Below are 19568 nucleotides of genomic sequence, written 5' to 3'. Positions count from 1 at the left end.
GATGAGGCATTTTGACAAATGGAAATGATGAGAAAGCTTCAGCAGAGAAAACAAATCTTTAAGAATCAGATTATTGCTTACACATTCAATAAATATGCCACTGGTTATTTGTGCTTGCCAGGGAATTAGGTGAAGATTAATTAATATTTATAAAGTATTTTGATATCCATGTAATATCTAGTAAGCAATTAGTTCTGTAACGCAAAGCCAAATCCTTTTACATACCAAACAATGTAAAACAAACCGAATACAGCTGTGTAAGAAGGAACGGAATTTCATTAACTCATGTTGCAGGAAATATGTAGCTGGTTGGTTTCCCCCCTCTTTCCCTTTCAGTAATCTTCTTGCTGATTTTCTCTATCTTCCGACTGCACTTTTCCACCCTACCCCCTGCAGCCCCAAATCAAATTATTTCCTCTTGGGTAGCCGTGAAAACAGAAATGGGATAAAAGTAAATGCAATACTGGCCCCTCCAGCCTGGAAAGTGTTTCAAGCCCAAGAGTATATAACAGTCAATGGCTTAACAGGGAAGCAGACAGGGCTCCCAAAGTGTGTATTTCCACATCCATCATCCTAGTCAGACGGTATGAAAGGTTATACGCTCCCTTAATGTGATCCACACGGAGAAGAGCCCTGAGGCAGAAGGAGAGGGGATAAAAAGAAAATTAAGTCAAAATAAAAGATGTGTTCCTCCTCGACTTGTGCCTCCTCAGTCTCTCCAGTCTACTCATGTGTATATATTGCCAATCCAGAATGACTTGACTCTGATGAAGAAAAGGTTCTCCCACCCCACTCCAACCAGTCTCCATGGACCACCCTCACTTCTGGACAATGTATTGTTTCATATCCATGAATTCCATGTCTCTACCTTTTTTCTAAAGCCCATTGCTCTAGCCTAAGGTATCCAATCTTGTGCTCACTGTGGAAGTCTCTGGTCTATGAAACTTTATCTAAAAGGTTAGCACAGTTGTCCCTTGGTATCTGTGAGGGACTGATTCCAGGATTTTTCTCAAATACCAAAATACCCTATGTAAAATGGCATAGTATTCGCATATAACCTATACATATCCTCCTGTATACTTTAAATTATTTCTAGATTACTTATAATACCTAATACAATGTAAATGTTATGAAAATAGTTGTACTGTATTTTTTATTTGTATTATTTTTATTGCATTATTTTTTCCTTTGAATGTGTGTGTGTGTGTATACACACACACACACACACACGCACACACACATATATTTTTATTTTTATTTTAGACAGACCCTCGTTCTGTTACCCAGGCTGGAGTGCCTGGAGTGCAGTGGTGTGATCTCAATGCAAACTCTGCCTCCCGGAATCAAGCAATTCTCATGCCTCAGCCGCCTGAGTAGCTGGGATTAGGTGGGATTACAGGTGCCCGCCACCACTCCTACCTGAGTTTTCTATTTTTAGTGAATTGGGGTTTCACTATGTTGGCCAGGCTGGTATCAAACTCCTGGCCTCAAGTCATCTGTTTGCCTTGGCCTCCCAAAGTGTTGGGATTACAGGCGTGAGCCACCACACCCGGCCAGAGGACATTTTTGATCCATAGTTCATTGAATCCACAGACGTGGAGCCTGTGGATACGAAGGGCTGACTGTGTGTGAAACGGACGTAAAGAGTCTTCATGGCAGAGGCAATGTTGCGGCCCAAACTTTTCTCTAACCCTTGCCCTCTCTTCCTCAACATAGCTCCAGAAATGGTTCTGTGATGGTACTGAAAACCTTGATCTCATAGAAACCTGTCTAATCAAATACAACAGAGCCTATCAGACTCAACCCATCCAGAAAGTGCTTCCTCTCTAACCTCTCATAATAGGATGACCAACTGTCTCTGTTTGTCTAGAACTGAGAGGTTTCCTGGAGTGTGAGACTCTCTGTGTCAAAAGTGGGGCAGAATTGGGCAAACCAGGATGATTGGATACTCTACTCCTACTCTGCCTTGCAAGGTAGAGTATTCTAACTCCATTAGTGTGACAAATCAGTGAATGACCAGGCACTTCTGGCTCCGTGTCATACTCATACCACATCTGACCATCCTACACCATAAATCTCACTACTATTTTCCCTTTACCATTATTGTTCTGCTCAAATAACCCAACTATTGTTGGGTCTATTTTCATCAAGTAAAAAAGGGCATTCATGCTGAGAATCTTTATGAAGCCATTTTAGGTCAGATTCTCCCCAGAGGTTCCATGTCCTTCCTCACTTTACCAACAATAGTGACTTTCTTGAGGTCAAAGATGAAAGGGCTCAGACGTTGCCCAGTAGGAAGTTAGCCTACCTTTGCCTACAGATTGACTCTAGTCCACAGTATACTCCTAAAAAGGGCGGAACCTACTCTTCTATCCACCCTCACTTACAGAGCCCAAGACTCACATCATCACTGCATCATGAAATTCATCACACAGCCTCTCCCCATCATTTGGTGAGGTTCTTTGTTCAGAACCTCCGGCTCCACCTCCCTCACCCTTTGAGTGGCAGACATTTGCTTGACCCCTTCATACCTTAAAGACACCCAACGCCTCCAGATCCAGTACCTAAAGCCCTCTTGTGGCCAAACAATACATTATTATGCAAAATAGTAAAGATGAAGACATCCTATTAGAAGGGAGTTCACACGATGCTTATGCCACTATCTCTCTGCCTGGAAAATTACAAACCTAAACTTTACCCTTTTCTAAGAATCCAACAACTACATTTTGCTATATTAACGGTATTATTTTTTTAAAAAAATAATTAGCACTAGCAGAACAAGGCTAAGGCTGTGTTGCCTGAATAAGATATGGGCCAAATGTGTCCACTGATAGAAATAACCCCTATTTTATCATCAGGCAGAGGATAAGCAAAACACGCCAGGGGCTGGATGAATCCTTCCAAAGCCAGCCATGTGGCATTTTCCTGTAATTAGCTCAATTGTGCATTCTTAGTACCTTTCCCAAGTCCCCTGAGAGTCGACTGTAGTCTTTCTCAGCTTCTCTAGCTGCTGTAACTTGAAAACCTGCCTCACCCTTCCTGTGGTCAATGTCTGCTAATACCACATTTTAATCACGTTTAGATGTGTATGCTCAATATCTCTAAATTATCTGAGGAACCTGCCAAACTGTTTCACCAGCAAATCCACTAAGTTACTTACAAATCAAAAAAGCTTATGGAACAAATTACTACATTCAGTAATTTACAGGCACTCTTCATTGTACAAAGCAATTTAAAATTACTGGAGCACTATGCCTTTTCCCCCCATAAGTGCTTCAATCTGGAAGTGACTGGGACTCTATTCCTGAGATGAGCAAGGTAATTTAACATTTTGGAGGACTTTTTATACATATGCATATAATAGAAACACCTATTTTAATAATGATTAGGATTCTGATCATGTACAAAACTGCACGATTTAAAATTACCAACATGTTTCAATTTCATCAATGCTTCAAGTTTGGGATTGAATTCGATATTGTATGTAGGAAATAAAAAACACACAACCATTTCATGCCCTCATCCCTACTCTTTATGATAATTAGAATTTCAACTTGGACAATTTAAGCACCTGCCATATAGAAGCCACTGCAATTCTCAAGCAATCTAACTTCATGAGAAAGCAACCCTCTGATTTCAAGATTTCATTTGGCTATTGTGTGGCTGTTTATCGCAAAGTACTTCAGAATCAGAGGCATCTCTCTGTTAGTAGACAATGCATCTTAAAAATATTTGTTGGGCCAGACGCGGTGGCTCAAGCCTGTAATTCCAGCACTTTGGGAGGGTGACGTGGGCAGATCATGAGGTCAGGAGATAGAGACCATCCTGGCCAACATCGTGAAACCCCGACTCTATTAAAAAATATAAAAAATTAGCTCAGTGTGGTGGGGCACACCTGTAGTCCCAGCTACTTGGGAGGCTGAGGCAGGGGAATCACTTGAACCCGGGAGGCAGAGGTTGCAGTGAGCCAAGATTGCACCACTGCACTCCAGCCTGGTGACAGAGTGACAGTTTGTCTCAAAAACAAAAAAAAAATTGTTAAGGCTGGGCACAGTGGCTTGCGCCTGTAATCCCCGCTCTTTGGGAGGCTGAGGCAGGTGGATCACCTGAGGTCAGGAAATTGAGACCATCCTGGCCAACATGGTGAATCCCCATCTCTACTAATAACACAAAAAATTAGCCGGGCATGGTGGTGCATGCTTGTAATCCCAGGTATTTGGGAGGCTGAGGCAGGAGAATTGCCTGAACCCAGGAGGTGGAGGTTGCAGTGAGCCAAGATCGTGCCACTGCAGTCACTCCAGCCTGGGCAACAGAGGGAGACTGTTTGAAGAAAAAAAAAAGTTAATATTGTTTAGATCTAAGAGGAAATAGGCCAAGAAGATTTCAGTTCTCACTAGATAAAAACACTTTCAGCTAATGAGAAGTTCTTGTTTCATTTTGTTTTTTTGAAGCATCAAGAAAAAGAATGAGGTACTTTGCTACTAGAAAGTGAGGCATTGTTTAAAAGATGGCACAATACAAAGCAGACTCCTGGTATTTTCCTGGTGAATTCAGTTGTGAAAACAAACAAAGTCGGGGAGGGTGGCTGAGAAGTGGGTGCACCTTACTGCTTTGGAAGGACTAAGATAAAACACGCCTGTGCTGTCTGACCATTTTCTTAAAACCATGGATAGAAAGCCCTTGGAAAAAGCAGAAAGTTCTTAGTCCCTGTTAATTTTTTTGGCTAAATTTTTAGTATTGGAGAGTTCAAGAAAACATCAAAGTGGAGAGAATCATATGATGAACTTCTTTCTATCCATCACTCAACCTCAATATTAAACTCACGGCTACCATTAATTAGCTCACCTGAGCACCCATCCACTCACCTCTTCCACAGACTGTCTTAAAGAAAATTCTAGATATCATATGATTTCATCTATAAATATTTAGAAGGTATCTGTAAAAGATTGAAAGTATTTTTTAACAGAAGCACCATGCATTATCATAACTGAACAAAAACTAATGAGCATTTCTAAATGGCAGCAAACACCTAGTCTTTGTTCATATTATTCTAACAAATTTTTTGCAGTCTATTTTTAAATCAGAATCCAAATTAGAACCAAAAATTATGATTGATACATCTCTTATGTTTTTTAATTCATCCAGCCTCCTGTTCATATATAATTCTTTTGTCTTTGTAACATTGTGTTGAATCATTTGGATTGTTTCTACAGTGGAAGTTTGCAGATTGCATCTCTGTGGTATCATTTAACATGTTCGCCTGTCCACTGTGTTTCCTATAAATAGATATATCCTGGAGGCTGGATCAGATTCAGGTGCAGTATTTTTTGCTCAAGACTAGGTGGTGTTGTGAACTTACTTCAGGAGATACAAATGTCAGGTGGTCTTTCTTTTTATTGATGGTTATTGCCTAGATAGATTAATTTAGTAAGAATTGCAAATTCATTATATTCTAATTCTGTCATTTTTTCATTGCTTATTACCTAGAAAGAGAAACGCTCTTCATCAACTAGTTAATTATTTCTACATGGAATTCTGAAAACAAAGGCAGGATAAGTGTTTATGTTTTTTTTCCTTTCCATTTCTCAAATAATGAGATGGTCTCTATCATCTTTGTAAGGTAACCTATAAATAATTTTGTTTTACCCCTATCATTATGAACTCGTGTATTTAAACAGATTTAGTGTATTTAAACCCATTGAAATTACTTATTTTGTTTTTAGGCTCAAATTATCTCATCTTTGAGCTACTGGTTCTGGCTTCTTTAAACGACATGACCCTAATGAAATCTCATAGCCTCCCTGCTTCTTGGTATGACAATATTTTGCAGATTCTTCTTGTTTATTTCCTGCCTCAAATATAAACTCAATCATTTTCTCAAGAGAGCTTGGTTTCTTTTGCTAGAAAATGATTACTAGTGACCATAATCTATTTGCTAAGGAAGTTTATTGCTATTGGGTTGGTCACTGTTTCTAGGCCTTTTTAGTAGAAAGAGAATACATGAATTTTTAAGATAAAACACCTAATAAATTCATATATATAATCCCACTTCCAATCCTCTAGCATTTTAAATTAATCTCACTGGTCTTATATCTGTATCTTCTTCCTCCCATACTTCAATATTCTAGTTCTCCAAATTAACATACACATTTATCTTTCAACACACACAATATGAATATTATACTATATTTTATATATCAATAAATATACCAACACTCCCTCCAAAAGCAGTATTATTGAAAATACTTTAAGATTTCCCTTTGCAGTTGTTTTGGTTTTTGGTTTTCAATTGTCTTTAATGGACAGAGTCAAATATCTGTGTTTTAAAATAACTAGGGGTAGTTCCTCTCAAGTGGCTATGCCATCATGTTGAGTACACACTTAGGTTCAATTGTTTCTCTGACTTTTGAATTTTAGAATAGCCTTTTTATTTCATTTTGTTTTCAAATTTATGAAACAATTTTTAAAAAAAAGTGATTTTTTTTCCCGATCTCTTCAGCCTTATTTCATGCTTTTCACTTTAGGTAACTGCATCAGGTTATATATTCCAGTAATGGCCACAGCAATATTTTTTGCCATACCTCCTCTTCCAGACCTTATCATTTCCTCACTAGGATGTAAAGTCCATCCCTGTCTCCTGCTTCCCCACCTTTCTTGAACCTGGGTGGGCCTTATATCTGCCAAGAAAAAAAGAAATGTGGCAAAGGTGACACCATATGGCTTCTGAGACTAATTCATAAAAGATAGTACAGCTTGCCCAGCCTCTCTCTCGGAATAGGCATCTTTGGAGCCACAGGCCAACTTGTAAAACATACAGCTACGTGTAAGCCTCCATGCTGGAGAGACCATAGAGAGATGTCAAGGCAGCCTTAGCAGTTCCAGCCTCAACCCTCAGAGGTTTGTCTCTCAGATCCACACCCAGGTCTATGAGTGAGCGCACTTCCAGATGACTCCAGCCTCAGCCACTGACTGCAAGCCCATGAGAAACCCTGAGATCCACCTAGCAGAGCCCAGACAATCCCTACACCGTGAGAGACAATAATAAAATGGTGTTGGCATTTTAAGGCGCGAATTTGCTTCAAAATAAGTAGATAGACTGGGCATGGCGGCTCATGCCTATAATCTCAGCATTTTGGGAGGCCAAGGTGGGAGGATGGCTTGAGCCCAGAAGTTCAAGACTAACCTGGGTAACATAGGCAGACCCAATTTCTACAGAAAAATTAAAAATTAGCCAGGTGTGGCGGTGCACACCTGTAGTCTCAGCTATTCAGAAGGCTAAGGCAGGAGGATCTCTTGAGCAGAAGGTGAAGGTTACAGTGAGCTTTGATCGCACCACTGAACTCCAGTCTGAGCGACAGAATGAGACCTTGTTTATACAAAGAAGAAAAGATAACTAGAACAGTAACTATTTTTTTTTAAAAAATGATTTAACCTAACTTTTATTTTTTAAAAAAGTAAATTTGTATATAAATGTGTATCCCCCCAAAGACAGGCAGTAATACAACACACAATTTTCTCCATCTTACTTTTTCCGCCTTAAAAATATATCCGAACATTATCCCAAATAGCCTATAGCCATATTCCTCATTCCCTTTTAGAGCTGCACAGTACTCATTTGTGTAGACATTCCATTGTTTATTCAACCTGTGTTCTTTTGATAGACATTTGGAAGGATTCAAGTTTTATTTATTTTTTTATATTGCATATATTGCTGTATTACATAGCCTTGTGTCCCTGGGTAAGCTTTTGATTGCTGTTAATGTCGCTTGTTTCAATGGGGTGAGGCAAATGTCTGTCAAGGTCAAATAACTTAATTCACACAAAGTCCTTGGAGCAAGGCCTATCCTGTAGTAAGAACCCAATACCGATTAGCCATAGGCATCACTAAGGAAGACCCTTTCGGTTCCATGGATGGGAACAAAGTCAGTGAGGAACATGGTTCCCTTTGCCACACATTCTTATATTACTGGAGGTGCAATTCCCAGGATTAGGAAGCACAGATGGTCCAAGGGGACCACACATTCCTTCAAGCCCTTGTTCTTCCCTCCTCCTGAAACCATTTTCTTTCACCTGGCCCCTTGCCTTTCTGAATCCTACACTTCATTTGAGGTTCAGAGCAAGTATTTATTTTTAGGGGAGCCCTCAACGACCATACCCAGTCCATAACAGGGTCATAGTCCTTTGTTTTTTAAGGTCAGGGAATATTATTCTCCTTCTTTCAAGTCATTGATTCATGTTTGTAGTTGAGACATCCATAAGTAGTGTTATTTGATAAAGGCTTTCTTCCCTTGTAGTCAGCAAGCTCCATGACTGTCTGTGCCTCTTGTAAGCCCAGCATCCAAGCCCAGGCTTGAATGGTCAAGGCTCTAACCAATTATGGAAAGAAGGAATGTGGATAGGGCAGATCTCTTGCATCTAGAGCCAGACTTGCAAGGCCCCACAGAGCTCACCCTAAGGCTGAATTCACCAAGGGGCATGGGCCAACTTCAAGCCTGGGAAATTCAGTCATCTGCCTCGAATCGTCTCATTAGTATAAACTTTAAAAATAGCCTTATGCCAATATTATAAAGGTAATTTCCTCTTGGAAAGAACACTTACTCATTTGCCTTAAACAGTCATTAATGTTCCAAATTCCCCCTCAGAATTTCATGTCAATGGTCCTATAGGGAATTTAAAAGTAAAACCAGAAAAATAATGATGTGGGGAAAATGTCAGATGAGAACTGTGAATGCATTACAGACCTTCAGCTAATATTGTTGCTACTGAAGTTCAAGGATTAAGTAGTCATCAGTTTGCAACCTTCCACAGGAGCCCATCCCTCTCTGACAGCAGCTGGTCTCCAGCTTTCCAATAATGATCATTTCCGCTGTAACTGATGGCCTCATCTAATGAGGAGATCATTGTTAAAAGTCACCAAGCTCACCCCTCATTGGTAGAGGCAGGTCCCATAGACTTACCGGGACAGACTCCACCAGAGAAAGGGCAGGCATATTCATATGAATGAAAATAATCTACCACATTTTTTGCAGCCAAACATTGGTTATACTCCAATAAGAAAATGGAATATTTATATTCAGGGCCAGATCCAGGAAATCCAGGGCATAAATGTATAATCCTTAATAAAGAATGTCTTTTCAGACCAAAATCCTTAGGGTGGTTATAGTGTGAGTCTCACGTTCACATCAAGAATGTTTTGGGGTAGGAACCCTGTCTATGTCTTTCATTTCTATAGCCTTAGTGCTGATCACAGACCTGTCATGTAGCAGATAATCAATAAAACTATGTTCTATGAATAAATGAATGGTTTCTTTCCATAGCCTGGGCTCTGAAAATAACTGCAGTGCAGTTCCAGAAGCGGGATGCCTGTGTTCAAATCCTGCCTCCATCATTAACTAATTATAAAACTGTAGGGAGATTACTTAAATTCTCTGTGCCTCAGTTTTATTATCTGTAAAATGGACATAAATTAGTTCCTACCCCAAAGGGTTGTAAGGATTAAATGTGCTAATATCCGTGAAGCATTTAGAACAGTGTCTGAGGCATTATCAGGGCACAACATGCAAGCTCTTCCTGTTCTTTTATGAGTACCAACGTGAACGTGTACTGAGCACCCAATGTGTGCCAGTCTCTGTGCTTGGTGCTTTCCATACACTATTGACTATTTCAACTCCTTTGTGGTGATGCTGTCATTTTAAAGAAGAGCAGTATAAACAAATAAATGATATTTAATCATTCCCACTTCCCCACATTGCAGATATCCTTATCCCTGTTTTAAAGATGAAGGAACTGAGAGATGCTGGTTAGTGTTCACATTAACGACATATGCATGGCACAGCCAGGATCACTCCTGGCTCATCTGACTGCTGTGTTCTCCTCTACTGCTGCCACTGTTTCTTGGAACCACTTCTCAGATAAATCTTAACACTAGCAAGTTGCTCCACCTAGGACCCCAGCATCCATCTAGCCTTCATTCTGCTCTGCTCTTTCTATTCCCATTGCATATATCACCTTCTAAAATACTATGTGACTTATTTATATATTAGTTGTCTCTTCTGCTAGAATGTCAGTTCTACAAGCATAGGGATCTTTGCCTTATTTATTCATTGATGTACTCCAAGTGTCTAAAAACTGCCTAGAAAAGCATAGGCATTCAATACATTTTGAAGAAGAAAGAAGGAGAAAGGATAGACTTGCCTCCCTCCCCTTGAGTGCTCTCTAGTTCCTGCCCAGTGGCATCTCCTCTTGGGTAACTCTGCCAACATTCATGCAGATGTCTTAATTTCCTCTGTCTCCCAGGTTGCCCTCCCTGAAACACAGTGTGGCTAGAGGTAGGGAAAGGGAGGGGTAGCCCAGAAGTTAGGGAAGTCTCCTTCCCAGTAGGGCCAAGCCTGGGACAAAAGAACTGGAGGAACAGTGGGACAGGCAGCTTAGAAGCTTCCTGTATAACAAAAGAGGGAGGACTTCATGACTCCCTAGTCCATTCCTTTCTCATAGTAATTCCAGCATTTGTTAATTTGGGAATCAGTATTTGATACTAGAATCTGTGTCATTGTCCCTGGCTGGTGGCTGAAAAGGTTCAATACCTCCTTTATCTGGAAAGTTACTTGAAATATGCCTTCATGCTTAGCAGGCTAAAATATGTCATCTGATTAATTTAGATCAATTAATTGATTGTTTTTGTAATTACAGGATTACTCACCTAGCAATCAGAAGATTACTTTGTGGCAATAAAAACACTCTAAACAATGAAATTTATCCAATCTCTATGTGCAATGTGCATTTTTCTCTCTCTCATAAAACTCAATCTTGTGTTCTTTAGTATTGAATAAATAGAAGCAATCACACATGCCAGATGATCTTGCTGAAAGAATGTCCACACAACCTTCGACAGCACCTCCTGGCAAAGCCGCAGTTTATGATTACTGATCCTCAAAAAGCACTCAGAGGGGAGCAAGTTCTGTCATTGAAAATGTTTTATAAAGGCATAACTCATTTTACCATTAGCCATGTTTTCTTCCTTTTGCAAAGTTATGACACCACTAACAGCAGACTTGGTGTTTGTATGCAGACATAAGAATATGCAAATGCAATACCAAAGAGAAAGGCATTTACAGAGACTTGCCCTAGATGACTTGCATGCTGCCGAGAGATGCCTGTGGCCAGATGTGAGGCACCATCACTGCCTTTTTTTGTAAAATGCCCGATTTCTACAGCTATGAAGCCAAAGGTACAGTGGGCATTTTGAGCACCTCTAAAAGGTAAATATTGGCTATCATAACTTTAAATGAAACGCGAAATCTTTTTGCTTCCCCACCCCTTTCTAAAAAACTCCTACCCATCCTTCAAGAGGTCCCTCAAATGTTATTCCCTCTTGTATGTGCTCATATAACTTTTTCTTTTTATGGAAATTATCACTTTATGTCATAATCATATTTTCTGTTTTCTGTGAGTGGCACAATGAACATACTTAGGGTTCCTTCTTTTTTTGTTGTTGTTTTGCTCTCTTTCTGTTAACATCTTTTAAGCATTGGAATAAAGTGGTCTTTTTTGTCTTTTAGTCCTTAGTTTGAATATCAGCTTCACAACTCACTAGCTACGTGACCTTGGCTGGGCAACTTCAAGTTTTAGAGACTCAAATTCCTCATCTATGTAACAGAAACAATAGCAGCAAATGCAGCGCAGGGTTGTGGTCTACTTAAAAACGGGAACTAGATGTAAATCTCCTGGAATAATTAGTCTTCCCAAAATACACACACACACACACACAACCATACATGTATGAGTGAATACATTCATAAACATATATGTGCATTGTGTATAGTCATGTATGTATGCATGCAAATATGTGCATACATCTACAACTCTATACATGTGTATATCTATGCATGTCTATATATGTATGAGTGTATACATATATATATACATGCATTTATAATTATAGGTGTGTGCATACATGCATGTATGCATGCATTTATATATAAACATAGATGTACATGTATAGGTATATTCATGCATGTGTGCATGCTTTTATATATAACTATATGTGGTTTTTCATTTGTTTTTTGAGATAGAGTCTCACTCTGTGGCCCAGGCTGAAGTGCAGTGGTGTGATTGTGGCTTACGGCAACCTCTGCCTCCTGAATACAAGTGATTCTCCCACCTCAGCCTCCCAAGTAGCTGGGACTACAGGTGTGCACCACCACACCTGGCTATTTTTTTGTATTTTTAGCAGAGACAGGGTTTCATCATTTTGGCCAAGCTGGTCTTGAACTCCTGACCTCAGGTGATCCGCCCACCTCGGCCTCCCAAAGTGCTGGAGTTACAGGTGTGAGCCACTGCTCCCAGCCTATATTTGTATGTATATATGTGTGTGCATTTAAGTGTAACTATATATTTCTGTGTGTATGTCAATATTTTGTCACTGTTATATTTGTCATCCCTTCTCCTTGGAGGTAACTGGAACCTAGAGTGTACATTCCACTGGGCTTTTTGTGCAGTCAATGGATTCAGCAGAAATCATTCCTAAAGACAGTGAGCATGCTGAGCTAAGCAGAGCTGCTCATTAATGTACAGAGCCATACAGAGGGGTGGACCTGTATGGCCTGTGGGTCCTGGGCTGGATAGAAGCTTATAAGAGAAAATCTTCTCCAAGTCCAGAGACATGGTCAGAAAAAGGAATGGGTACCTGCAGTGGAGGCGAAGAGTGATGGAGAGAAATGAAAGGAGAGTCAAGACAAACTACAGAATGGGACTTCAGCGTTCTCTGTGTTGCAAAACTTAGCCTCAATCTGCCCAATGCGCTTGGTTGATGTCTAAAGACCTCACAACTGTACAGTGGCTTAGATATCTCCTCCTAAGGGACAGCTCCCTTTCCTAAGGGAGACCCTGTAAAAAGTCTCCATTTTTCCCTCTCTTTAAGGTCATGTTTTCTGCCCGCTCCTGAATGTCCTTAAAGTCTTGGTACCAAGCATCACATTATCCTTTTGTTGTATCCTGTGCTGAATTTGAGCTTCAGGAGTGCAGAGATGAGATGATGAGTCATTCCCCCCCAAGTTTCTAGCAGGTGGTAGTAATGATGGTGACAACGGTGATGATAAAACACCTAAACCCTTACAAATGGATTACAAGGATCAATACAATTTTTCACATCTTCGTTTTTGAACTTCATCTTCTATTACCTCCATCTCACTCTATGATGACCTCCTTGGGCTTCCTCAGACACACCAGGCACCCTCCATCCTCAGGATTTTTATAGGAACTATTACCTTGGCCTGGCACCTCTTTCATTCCTTTGCCTCTTTCAAGATGTAGCTCAAGTGTTGATGCCTCAGTGAGGCCTTCTCCACCCACCCTATGGAAGTTGCAACTGTTTCTCCCCAACTCTATCCTCGTTGATTTCTCCATAGCCTTTGCCATCTTCATGCACAAAACCAGCATACATTCTACTTGTTTTCCTCTCTCTTTTTCCCTGGAATATAAGCTCCTTCAGAGTAGGGATTTTTGTCTGTGTGTCCACTGCTGTATCACCAGTACCTACACATACAGGGTACTCAATAAATATTTACTGAGTGAATTCAGATGGCAATGAATAATTGCTGCTACAAATAATAAGATGGTGGGAAGAACAAGAATGTGCCTCTTGGAAGGCTGGAGTGGGGTTTGCTTCCAGGAGGGGCTCCTTGTATGTAGGTAGGAGAGAGGCTGACCCTGAGGTCACTGGGGGAACTGGCCTTTGGGCACCTTAGCTTGTGTGCAAGGCTCATCCTGCATTCACGCTTCCCTTCACCAAAATCGAGCCTGTTTCTGACAACAATGTACCAGACCCAGGCTTCCCAGCAGTCTACCTACTGTCGCATACTTTGCAATACATTTCTTTTTATTGTGAAACAAAACACAGTTATGTATTTTATCAGTCCTAAACACGTGTCTTGCATTCAGAAAGAACAGCATTTTCCTTTTCCCCAACAGTCATCTGTGGTGTTAAACTACCTATAATTAAATTAAAAGCATCCGTGAACTATCTGGAATATAATGCATTGAACAAATCTCAAATCATTGTAATTAAAGCTGTAGAGACCTCACAGTATAATGGGTGGACAACACACAGTGGCCAGCAAAGTGATAGTCTACGATTAGGGGCACTGCTCTTCATGGTAGAGGATCCAAATAACAGAGCCCTGTGGAGATTGGAAAAGAAAAGAAACTACAAACGAAGCAGCATCCACCAGCATTTTGATACAGAATTTCAAGTCATCACTATTCCCATGGGTATCTCCTTTTGAGAGGAGTGGGCTCTAATGAAAGCAGCCTGTTTCTGAACATGGAAATAATATCTCCTATGTAGGGAGTGTTTTCCATGTTCCAGGCATTGTTCTGAGCACCTGACACACACTACCAGCTCGTGTAATCCTCACAACCACCTCAGAACTCCAACACTACCAGCTCATGTAATCCTCATAACCACCTCAGAATTGTGTACCATTATCGTCTCCATCACACAGGTGAGGAAACTGAGGCACAGAGTGAGAGGCAAGTCGACTGTCTCTGTTCCTGTGACTAGTCATGGGTGGAGCTGTGATGTTGATGTCCACACTCCGCCCTCATTCAGGATCTCTGTCCCTTACTCTCTTCTGCTTCCAAGACTCTACTGCATGGCTGTTCCGACTCCCTACAGAGCTGTCTGCTAACCACGCAGTACTTTCTAAGTATCCCACTATGCATTCAGGTGGGTCATGAACGATGCTTTCAGCTGAGCCTACGGTATAACGGATAAGAAAAGAAATGAATGAGATATTTATTAAATAAGCTCTCTGGGCCAGTATGAAGGATAGAAAAAAAACCAAAATGTTTTACCTACTGTCACACACCACTCAACAGTTTTGACACCAAGTATGAGTGGGTTTTTCCCCAACACTGAAGAATCAAGCCATTCTTCAGTGGACACCAGCGGGTAATCCTCCGATTCAATTCAATTCAATAATATCTACCTGGAGATAAAGCCAGATCCCACAGGTCCTCCAAGACTGTCCCCTACTTTAGATGCCAGTCACAAGGCCCAGGTTGTGGCCTGTGCTTCTGACTGACCCACTATAAATTAGAGTTCCCACAACCCCCTCTTTGAGTTCCATTAATTTGCCACAGTGACTCACAGAAGTGCTCAGGAAAACACTTTACTTATATTTACCCATTTATTATAAAGAATATTACAAAGAGTATAGATGAACAGTCGCACCAAGAGATGCATAGGGCAAGGTATGTGGAAAGGTATGCAGAGCTTCCATACCCTCTCTGGGCACACCACCCTCCAGGAACCTCCATGAGTTTAGCAACCTGGGAGCCCTTTAACCCCTGTCCTTTGGGGTTATCATGGAGGCTTTGTTACATAGGCACAATTGAGTATATCACTGACCATTGGTGATCAACTCAATCTTCAGCCTCCCTTTCCTCCCTGGAGGTGGGGTGGATGATGAAAGCCCCAACCTTCTAAAAACACATGGTTGATTCCCCTGGAAACCAGCACCAATCCTGGGGGTATCCAGGAGCCCACCACAAGTCAACTCATTAGAGCAAAAGATGCTCCTATCAGCCAGGAAATACCAAGGGATTTAGGAGCTCTGTGTCAGATGTTCCTGTCACTCAGGAAATTACAAAGCTCTTAGATGCTGTGTGACAGGAACTGGGTTCACAGACTAAATATTAGAACGAGGAGCAGAGACCAAGTATGTATTTATTATTATATCACAATATAATAATCACAGCCAGGCACTTTGGTATATCCACTCTCAAACTATAAAACCCTCAGGGTCAAGACCATTTTGTGCAGTTAGACCCCACAGCCAAGCACAGCAGCCGGTATTTGAATAGGAACTCAAGTATGTGCTGAATAGATGGGTCTCGACAATGGTTTTATGAGGTAGGTAACATTATCCCTATTGCATGGATGATAAAACTGACTCAGAGAGGGCAAGAGACTTGTTCAAGGTCCCACAATCATCTGAGGAAGAGCTAATACTTGAAACCAGGACTGATTGAACTTCAAAATCTATGTTTTCACCAAAATGGCACCGTTAGTAAAGGTCACGTAGATGGAGGCAGCCTCAGGCAGTTGTAAACTCAAAAGTTTGGTTTTAGTTTCTTTCAGTGCTGAATCTTTAAAAGCCTGGGCCTCACAGGCTCTAGAAGGTAATAGAGAGAGACATGTAAAGTCGAGCCCCCGCAATCTGGGGTCTGTATAGCCACAGACACACAGTGAGTGGCCGCAAGCAGCCTCCGGGAAGACACTACCTTTTTGAAGCCTTTTATCTTAACCCCAGGTAGCTCATAGCACTATCTACAGAAAAGCACTCTCTGCACTTAAAAGGAGCTGGCCAGCTAATACCACTTCTGGGCCCTTTGATGCACAGAAGAGTCTACATCAGTCAATAAGGTTTTAATATCTGCATCTTGAGAGGCATGCAACACTCAGCTATTGGATGCAGGGGTTAACAACAAGGTACAGCAGCTGCAGAGATACTGCAGTTCTGATCCCAAGAGGAGCACAGGTGCAGCTCTGAAGCCCTAAACCCATCAGCATCACCCATCCCCTTCCCCAAGGATGACACCCTTATTTTTTTATTGTCCAGAGCCCTTAACTCATAGTTTTCCCGCCTGGATAATGTCTCTCCAATTTCAATATGACAATCTACTCCAAAAACATCAACTGAACACCTGAATTTCCAACTTACTTCAGCACACATTAAATCACTTTGTCTTCTGTAACCAGAAAGGACTCTTCTCTAAGACGGAGGGCAACAAACAGCTACCTTTAAAAGTGTTGCATCATTGACTCACTTTTTCATTCCCAGGTTTAAAAAGTTAACAGGTCCCTCTTATGTTTTGAAGTCTATCCTTTTCCACCTTCTCAGAAGCTTTATGCCATCATCAATCCCTTCTCTCCTATCCTCTCTGTCTCAAATAAATCCTTATAAGAAAGTATCTCCTACAGGAAAGAAGGGAGGAAAAAGGGACGAAAAAAGGGAGGAAAGAAGGGAGGAAGGGAGAAAGAAGGGAGGAAGGGAGAAAGAAGGGAGGAAGGGAGAAAGAAAGGAGGAAGGGAGAAAGAAGGGAGGAAGGGAGGAAGGAAGGAAGGAAGAAAGGAGAAAGGAAGGAAGGGAAGGGAAGGGAAGGAAAGGAAAGAAAAAAGAAAGAAAGAAAAAAACCTTTGTTTTCTCTACATCCACCTCCAACTACTTCACTATCTGTCTCCTTTTTAGCAGCCAAACTTCTTAAAAGATGTGTCTATAACTGTTATCTCCATTTCTTCCCCTCCCATCTGGTTTCCTCCACCAACACAGCCTGTGTAAAATTAACACCCTCCGTGTCACTAGATGCAGTGAAGAACTTCCAGTGTTCTCTTGCGACTTTGAGTTTCACTCCTCTCCTCTCTTCTCACTGAAGCACCCTCTCTACTTGTCTTCCCTGCACCTCCACCACCTGACCTGGCTTTTCTCCTATCTTTGTGGCTGCTCCCTCCATAGTCTCATTTTTAGGCTCCTCCATCTCTGCTGGCCACTGATTTTGGAACTCCTCAAGGCTTACTGCTGACCACTCTTCTCACTCATTTCTTTCTTTGGGGAAGTTTCAAATAGGATGCAAGCTTCAATTACTGCAGATATCCTAATGACTTCCTAGTGCACCTCTACTGTCCCAGCCCCTCCTTCTGGACCTGCAGATCCAGCAAGATAGCCATGCAGCTACTGGGAAACTAGTTACTCTGTATGCACAGAATCCTTCAAGGAGGGGCCATCTGCCAGTTTCTAAAGGCAGTCTGTTGGCACAATGATTGTCAGGAGATAAAGAAGAGGTGCTAGGGGAAGCAGTGTGAATATATTTAGACAAAGGGTGGCACAATTTTTTGTAGTTTGCTCATCCATCAAAGAATAACGTCCCTTCCTAACCTGGTCCCACCCCAAGGCTGAAGGTAGAACCTACTCATGTCTCTATTCCAAATGCATGTGTCCCAATATCTTTTTAATATTTCCATGATATTCAAAAGGCACTTCAAACTCAACAGGCCCTAACCAAACTCATGGTCATCTTCCCTAAACCTGGGCCCTTCTGACGTTCTCATCCTCATTAAATTGAGCGGTGTAAGCCATAACCCTATAAGTCACTCCTGACACTTCCTTCACCCCAATGTCTATGCATACCCAATTCTCATAGAATTTATCTACTAACCACTTCCAATTCCATATACACCTTTCCATCTCCTCACTGGAATACAAGACACCACGACAACTTATTTGGAATACTGCTATCACCTCCTAGTTGGTCTCTATAGTCCCTCTTTTTTCTCATTTTCTGGACACTGTAGTTCAGAGGCTCTTTCAACGGAAAAATGCACTCTTATTTGCATTACCCTCTAACTAAAATTAAGCAGGTTCTTTAACTATGAATGTAGATAACAAATCACAATAGTATTAGCAGAACCTGTGTTTGTCACCAGTTATAGGAAAAAAGTTATTATATCACATTTCAATTGTGGGAAATATCCTGAAATGGGATTCATACTCATCACCACTTCAAAATTGCAATAGTTACTAAACCTGCCACCAAAGCCTATTATTAAATAAATAAGTATATACACAGTGCTATGATGGTCAATGTTTAACAGCTGACTCTTGAGGAGAAAAGTCCTGACCTGTAATGTTTTCCATATTCTAGGATATAAATTCTCTCACCGTGGCTTGATTCAAGCTACCAATTTGGCATCACTGAGTAACAATTTGGAAAGAAATTCGCGTAATCAGCTTTGACAAGCTGGTAAGAGAGAGCCAGTTCCAGCACACCTATGCCTGTCTATTATTCTATGACAAATTCTTTATTACCACAATGATATAGTATAAATATGGTATAGCATAAGCAGCTTATATCATAATTTAAAATATTTTAATCTATGCACCTGAACAGGATCTGAGATGGACTGCCCAGGCTTCAGCAGACTGAGAGAAGGGTCCAGGGCACACGAAACAGCTAAGAACCATTGCTGTTCTCCAACTAATAATTGCAAAGACCTCCATGTCCTGATACCTCCCCGCATTTCCCCCTGACTCACAATCACCCCGAATCCTATTAATGGCTTCTCACTCTTCTTAGGATGAAAGCAAAACCCTTCCCATCACCTACAAGGCTCTGCATGGTCCAGCGTCTCTCATTTCCTCTCTCTCCCCTCTTACGCTCTTCACACCCAAAACCCACAGCTGACTGAAGGGTTGGGAGCACCCCCGAATCCCATGTACTTGAAAATCTTCTCTGCTAATCCCTTGACCAGCCATGGGGGCTAAGAATCATGTCTCAGGGTTTCAGAGATGCTAACTAATGCCACAGACTGGAGTAAGCCAATTGCCCACATCCACGGCCACGCTACTTACACCACCACAGAAAAGCACCCTTGTCATTTTCAGCATCTCTCATTCCAGGCCAAAGTGGAACTTACTAATGGATCCCTCCACTTTGAGATCCTCTCAAAATGAGAATTATTGAGGAGACGATTAAAGTTCCCAAGGATTAGAGGAAACTGTCCAGTGCTT

The 19568-nt window shown here is 41.2% G+C and overlaps 1 protein-coding gene and 1 long non-coding RNA gene across 4 annotated transcripts in view; both read right to left on the bottom strand.

The window, feature by feature from the left end:
• CDH13 (cadherin 13) overlaps positions 1 to 19568 on the bottom strand; it is a 1176109-nt gene that overhangs the window by 972263 nt on the left and 184278 nt on the right. The gene's annotated exons all lie outside the window — the stretch shown is intronic.
• Positions 259 to 19568, bottom strand: part of LOC129015398 (uncharacterized) — a 56309-nt gene continuing 36999 nt past the window's right edge. The window contains exons 2-3 of the long non-coding RNA XR_008494559.1: positions 3190 to 6677; positions 259 to 633 (exon numbers count right to left, since the gene is read on the bottom strand). This is a non-coding gene — a long non-coding RNA (uncharacterized LOC129015398). The remainder of the gene's footprint in view (positions 634 to 3189; positions 6678 to 19568) is intronic.

Source organism: Pongo pygmaeus, chromosome 18 (genome assembly GCF_028885625.2).
Source record: "Pongo pygmaeus isolate AG05252 chromosome 18, NHGRI_mPonPyg2-v2.0_pri, whole genome shotgun sequence".
NCBI lineage: Eukaryota > Metazoa > Chordata > Mammalia > Primates > Hominidae > Pongo > Pongo pygmaeus.
This window is presented reverse-complemented; position numbering and strand designations above follow the sequence as displayed.